Raw genomic sequence first — 7,696 nt, forward strand, 5'->3', positions numbered from 1 at the left:
GCCTAGCCACCGCGCGCACACGCACGCGCACCACCCAGCGCCCCTCCTCCTCTCGTCGCGCTCACCGCCCCACCGGGCTCCGGCGTGCGCGCCCGCCGCTGAGCCCGCTCTGCCCACGTCGTTCGCTCGCCGCGCCTGTGCACCCGCGCCCCCACGCGCCCGCCTGTGCTCGCTACCTTCCACCCGCTCCCGCCTCTGGCTGCTGCCGTCGACCGCGCCTCGCCGTGCCGTTCCGCCTCCACCGCTCTTCCCCCCGCGCGTCGCGCTCGCCGCCCTCGCTCTACGGCCTCGCCACCTTGCTCCCGCTCCACCGCAGCCGCTGCCTGCTGCTGCTCGGGCCGGCGAGCCTCGCCATGGCTGGCCTGGGCCAGTGCCCAGGCGGGCTAGCACCCGTGCGCTCGTAACCGCCGCCCGCGCCCCGTTAAGGCCCTCTGGGCCAGTGACTAGTGGGCCCCTGCCCCAGAACGAAAATATTTTTTTTAAAAGGAAACTAAAAGTAAATAAATAAATAAATAAAAATATTAATTAAATAACTAATTAAAATAATTAATTAAAGAATTAGTTAACTTAATTAATTAAACTAATCAATTAACTAACCTAATTAAACTGTTAGTTAATTAATTAATCAGTCAATGACAGTGGGGTCCATCCCTGATTAATCCTGTTTGGGTTAATTAAAATGTTTAATTAAAATGTGTCACTGACCAGTGGGACCCACTGGTCAGGTTGACCAGTCAACCCCCGTTGACTGCTGACGTCAGCATGACATCATGCTGATGTCAAAAATCTAATTTTGAACTAAATTAAATTCCAAAAATTAATAAATTCTTTTAAAATTAATATAAAATAAACTGTAACTCGGATGGAAAAACTTTGTACATGAAAGTTGCTCAAAACGACGAGACGAGCCCAGATACGTAGCCCGTTCGTCCGCCACACACTCCTAGCATATCAAACACGCAACTTTCCCCCTCCGGTTCACTGGTCTGAAAACGCGAAACACTGGGGATACTTTCCCGGATGTTTTCCCCCTTCGCCGGTATCACCTCATACTGCGTTAGGTGACCCCTAGCGCCGCGTATTGCCATGTTATGCTTTGTGAGACTTTGATTGCTCTGTTATTTATTATGTTCCCCCTCCGTCACTTCTTTCCGGTAGACCCCGAGACTGACGTCGCTGCTGCCCTGATCGACTACGGTGTTGACGGCCCCTCTCTCTTGCCAGAGCAACCAGACAAGCCCACCCTGATCACCAGATATCGCCTACGCTTCTCTATACTGCTTGCATTAGAGTAGTGTAGCATGTTACTGCTTTCAGTCAATCCTATACTGCTGCATAGCCTGTCCTTGCTACTACTGTTGTTACCTTTACCTGCTATCCTACTACTTAGTATAGGATGCTAGTGTTCCATCAGTGGCCCTACACTCTTGTCCGTCTGCCACGCTATACTACTGGGCCGTGATCACTTCGGGAGGTGATCACGGGCATATACTATGTACTTTACACTGTTACATTACCTGAGGTACTGTTCGGAGTTGGGGGCTGGAGGGGCAGGTGGCTCCATCCCGGTAGAGGTGGGCCTGGGTTCCCGACGGCCCCCGACTGTTACTTTGTGGCGGAGCGACAGGGCAGGTTGAGACCACCTAGGAGAGGTGGGCCTGGCCCTGGTCGGCGTTCGCGGATACTTAACACGTTTAACAAGATCTTGGTATTTGATCTGAGTCTGGCCACTGGCCTATACACAGTGACCATCTACGCGGGGACAGTTATGGGCACTCGACGTCGTGGTATCAGCCGAAGCCTTCATGACGTCAGCGACTAAGCGGCGCGCGCCGGATTGGACCGTAAGCCTGCTCTTGTATTAAGGGGGCTAGTTCTGCTTCCGGCCGCCCTCGCAACGTGCAGGTGTGCAATGGGCGATGGGCCCAGACCCCTGCGCCATAGGATTTAGACCGGCGTGCTGACCTCTCTGTTGTGCCTAGGTAGGGCTGTGACGTGTTGATCTTCCGAGGCCGGGCATGACCCAGGAAAGTGTGTCTGGCCAAATGGGATCGAGCGTGTTGGGTTATGTGGTGCACCCCTGGAGGGAAGTTAATCTATCCGAATAGCCGTGATCTTCGGTAACAGGACGACTTGGAGTTGTACCTTGACCTTATGACAACTAGAATCGGATACTTAATAAAACACACCTTCCAAGTGCCAGATACAACCGGTGGTCGCTCTCTCACAGTGCGACGAGGGGAGGATCATCGGTTAGGTTTATGCTATGCGATGCTACTTGGCGAGCTTACCATCTACTCTCTTCTCCATGCTACAAGATGGAGGTGGCCAGAAGCGTAGTCCTCGACAGGATTAGCTATCCCCCTCTTATTCCGGCTTTCTGTAGTTCAGTCCACATATGATACCCTTATTCCATTTGATACCAATGCATACATATGTAGTGTAGCTCCTTGCTTGCGAGTACTTTGGATGAGTACTCACGGTTGCTTTGCTCCCCCTTTTTCCCCTTCCTATACTCGATTGCTGCAACCAGACGATGGAGCCCAGGAGCCAGACGCCACTGTCGATGACGACTACTACTACTCGGGAGGTGCCTACTACTACGTGCAGCCCGCTGACGACGACCAGGAATAGTTGAGGAGGATCCCAGGCAAGAGGCATGCACCTCTTTCGATCTGTATCCCAGTTTGTGCTAGCCTTCTTAAGGCAAACTTGTTTAACTTATGTCTGTACTCAGATATTGTTGCTTTCGCTGACTCGTCTATGATCGAGCTCTTGTATTCGAGCCTTCGAGGCCCCTGGCTTGTAATATGATGCTTGTATGACTTATTTTATTTGTAGATTTGTGTTGTGATATCTTCCCGTGAGTCCCTGATCTTGATCGTACACGTTTGCGTGTATGATTGGTGTACGATTAAATCGGGGGCGTCACAAGTTGGTATCAGAGCCGACTGCCTGTAAGAATCCCCCTTCCACACTCCTTGGCCGAAGTTGAGTCTAGACTTTATAATTTTTTTACTAACATGGCTGTGCGGCCCATGGGCCCACGTCGCCATTGGGTGGTATTAGGATCTTTTACTCCTCGATCCTTACTCTGGGACTCTGAACTCTCTTCTATTCGGGTTAAATGAATTTTGCTAAATCTAACATTAGGATCTCGTTATCACTTTCTCCCGGAGAGCCCTTCATTACAGATGATCGACTACTTCAACAGAAGATTCTGATAATACTCTCCGATGTTCTCCCAAAACTTTGTGCCATTGCTTTTGCAATTCCCTACCACCGAAAAATCCCTATGGATAAATACTTACACCTGTCGTTCTTACTTTTATTCCGAGTTGGTCTTGTTATTACAAGATACCCCGAAATACTCGTCGTTGTTTCGATAATCCTTTGAGCTTACTGCCTTGTTGTTCTTTGTCACCTGAATACCCCTACGGATAATTCTCGCACTTATCGAGTATCCGCTCATCCCCCAGTTGTTCATGTGTTTCACAATGGTCATCGAAATACTATTAGATCCTCCAAAAATCCTTAGTAGCTTATTGCTCTGCAATACTTGTCTGCTTGCATGATGGATGCTTTCCATATGTCTGGCAATATTCGTCAGTATCCTTAGACACCATCATTTTGATCCCTTTGATTCAACATGAGTGCGAATGCACGCAATCATCAGTTAATCCTTTTAAATTATCTTTCCAGCTCAGACGTCATTTTAAACATGAGCTGGTTCTCAACAAATCCAATTGCCGTCGATTGTACCCCCAAGGCTATTCAACTTATCCATCCCTAATCAGAACATTGCTTCTGATCCCTTGATTTGAAAATCATAATTCCTTTGCATTTGAGCTCTGGATTAGTCAGTTGTTTCCATAATCCAATGCCTTTGCATTGTTACTTCCTCTGGTTGTGTGCCGATGCTCACGTCAGCTCTGTTATGGACCGGCAGACCTTTTAATGGATTTTATCCGACAACGTCCTTCATATTCAATAACCTTGTGAGCCTTCCCTCGGATACATAATGCCTTTGGTAAATGGTATCATCTACTTTCTCAACCTTGCTCTACTTTCGAGCTTGTGATATTTACTCTTGAAACTTGTGGTATATATTTCCACGATACCTTGAAGGGTTGAACCTATACCTTCTCTAAAACCGTGTGAACCCAAAAGATCTCACAGGTCATACTTATCTGGTATTGCACCAGGTAAAAACTTTCAACAGTAATGTCATTTTTGAAATACGAGAGGTGAATGAAAGGTTATGCGTTGAACAAGTGGGGGTCGACCTTGAACTTTGTGTTCATGCCCATGGACACGATGTAGATCCTATCATAGAAGCTTCTTGTAATAATAACTATTTCCTTGATATCAAATCATCTGGTATCTATGTATTGATCATTTGCAATCGTGGTCCCGACCACATTTTCTCATTGATTCCCTTTCTCAGACAAGTTAAAGCACTTGTCTTTTGTTGATCGATACATCTCCTCAACCTCTATTTTTGATCTTCCTCGAGTATTAACCTCTGGTATCTCGAGAACTGTGTTGCTCCCCGCGAGTCTTCATCCAGTATTGCTTCTCACCGATCTCAGATTCCCCCCAGATTCTGGGTTATTAGTCACTCAAGAACACCGATAAGTGAATCGATTCCGCACTCCGATTCAATAACTCTAAGTAATTCCTGTTGCTTACGAGTTTAATAATCCTTCAAGTCATTCCTAGCCTTATCGGCTATATCATTATCGGCTGATTTTAACTGTGCTACCTGGTCCTTATTACCAGAACACAACTTTCGACGATGAGCTAAGCTTACGTCAATTTCCTCGTCTTATCATTCCACCTTGAACAACAAGCTTGATTCTGAGTTGGTGTCGTATCCGTGGTTCAAATAATCTTTTGCTGCATCAGTCCTTTTACTTGATGTAGAGGATGTTTGATTACATCTTCATGAGATTTCTCGACAAATGTGTCGTGATCATCATCAGCATTCTGAGCTCTTTCAAGATATTTATCAAACTCTTGATGAGAAATACCATCCTCGCCCTCGATGATTGTGTTATCATCGACGACATCCTTGTCTTCCTTCGACACAAGTGTGTTCATGTTTTATGTTATACCTTGAGCTCCTCGCTATCTAGCTCATGTTATGTTTTACCTTGGAGTATTACCATCTCTTTTTGTCAATAATGTGGTGAGAATTTCACCACCTCTTAAGAATTCTTGATATAATAATACTTCTCGCCATCTCCATGCATTCCTTGGTCTCCGTGTTGTTCTTAACCGGAATACCGACAATTGAGCTATGACGTGTGAATTCAAAACTTCTAGCAACCCTATTGCTTTGAAGTGAATGGGCGATGGTTTCATTCTAAGTCTTTCGATAATTGGATCACCATTCTAACTTTGGTCGTGCAACCCAACCCATATTTCGAGTGCACCTTTCAACCAATGTTTAATTGTGTATGTTTTCCTCGAGCATACATCATTATATAATTGGATCTGGCAAATGTTATCTCCTTGTTCACCTACTTGTGGAAATCCATATTTTGAAAATCTCAATGAATTGTCGTTGAGTCCATCAGCCACATCCTCTTCCCCTCCTTGGTTACTGATGAACTCTTGTTTTGGAACTTGCTTCCATAGTTCATTTCCCCGAGAATCTTACAATGTCACCTCAACAATTTGTGTTGCACCTTTCTTCTCAGGCATCCTGAGTCTAAGGTATCCTGACACCAGTCAGATCTGAATCTCGGTCAGATATGATGGTTGGAACATATTTTCAAGAGTTATAAAACTGGTCCCTATATGCCCCGGTAAGGTGATGTCATGCCTAGCACACCTGGCGAGAGGACCTAGTGTTATAGTTTCCTTTTTAACAAGGTTAATCATTTTCCATGAGGAAATTGAATGCCTTGTTTAATAAGTTTATCCTAATGGATCCTTTGTGTATCCAAAGTCCGAACTTTGTTTGAAGACCATGTCAATGCTATCCCGAAGCATGTCTGTGGTACTCCGATTTTCAATAAGAGCAACTTTCCCAAAATGGTTTTCTACATAATATCCTGTCATGGATATCATGCTCTGCTTGACCTTGGGAAGGATATACCCCCGAAATATGTGTGTATACACATTTTCCTTTCCATTGTTCTGTTTAAACCTGATAATCATTTTTCCTTTCCATTGGTTTGTTTAAACCTTCTTGTGATCTATATGATCTAAGCAGTAATATTCTCCTGCTTATGTAAACACCTCGGTGTACAACTCTATCAGTAAGACCCTGTTACTATTGTTTATGACATTCCGGTAGCCACCGATGGACGAGAACATTGCCTATTGGTCTGCCTCGTTCAATGAGCAGGAAAATGGTTCTCTTCGTCCCTCACGCTTGGTACCGACGTTGTTGCCGACATAACTGACAGGCTGTTCTCTGACATGCCTTGCTATCATGATCGTACAAGATGGCCTCGTCCTTCCTGCTATTAACACACATGGTGGGCCCATAACCCATAGTTCCACAGGATCGAAACCTGACTCTCATGTACACCATGTTGTCAAAGTTATTCCTCGCGCTTGACTTTGTATGTAATTCACGGGCCACCTGCCTACTGATCTATTCTGGTATCAGACGCAATACTTATTCACGTTGCTCTGAAACCCTTTCACCATCTGACTAGGCATTGAACAATTGCCTGGCTGCTTGAAACTTCTTATTGTACCTTTGAACTTTACACTCGATGTGTTTTAATTGTTCAACTCGAGAGGTACTCATATGCTCATTCATGGGATAATCCTAGATTATTACCCTTATAGTATTCTGTCGTTGCCGATCTGCCCCGTTACCTATTCGTAAGTACGAAGGAACCCCCAAGAAAGGATGATGACTTCATAGTGGTGACTTGAAGCAGTGGAATGAAGACATCAACGTAATGGATTGACCTCTTCGAGGAGAGCAACCAAAACCGACAAGATTCGTTAGAATTTCGTAACCAGATCTTTCCCCTTACTCCACCCCTTAAAATCTCGGGACGAGATTTCTTGTAGTGGAGGAGAATTGTGACGCCCGGATAATTAGGCTACAGTAATCTCACGATAATGATGCCACGTCACCATGGTTAATGTTGTTAATCTTGCGGTGAATCACGTCCCTTTCGAATTCTAATTTAAAATAAAGTTAAACGATAAAAGTTTTCTAAAGTCAAATAAAAAAATGTTCAAAGTGTAGCAAATAAATCATATATGATTATGGTGGTGAATCCAAATTTTTATAAAATGCTTAGATGCACTAAATGATAGAAACAATAGCTGAAATATTTATTTAATGGTCACTTAAATGATTAAATTATTGAAAACTACTTTTAATAAATAAAAGGATAATTGTGGCAGTGATATAATTGCTACCACTAATTTAGGTGCTAGAATTATATTTCATAAAACTAAAATAATATGAATTAAAACAGTAAAAGAAAATAGATAAAAAAATTGTTAAAACAGAAAAACAAAAGAAAAAAATATAAAAGAGAACCCCCTCCTCACTGGGCCATGGCCCAGATGGCCTCGGGGCCTAACACGCCGGCCCATCCCGCCGCCTTAACCCCCCACTCCCCCATGACCTAGGCCACCGACACCCCACTCGCTCCCCCACTCCCCCTCGTTTGGATCTGGATCGAGAGGAGCCTGATCCCCTCGTCCCTCCACC

The sequence above is a fragment of the Triticum dicoccoides genome, chromosome 3A, assembly GCF_002162155.2.
Source record: "Triticum dicoccoides isolate Atlit2015 ecotype Zavitan chromosome 3A, WEW_v2.0, whole genome shotgun sequence".
NCBI classification, from domain to species: domain Eukaryota; kingdom Viridiplantae; phylum Streptophyta; class Magnoliopsida; order Poales; family Poaceae; genus Triticum; species Triticum dicoccoides.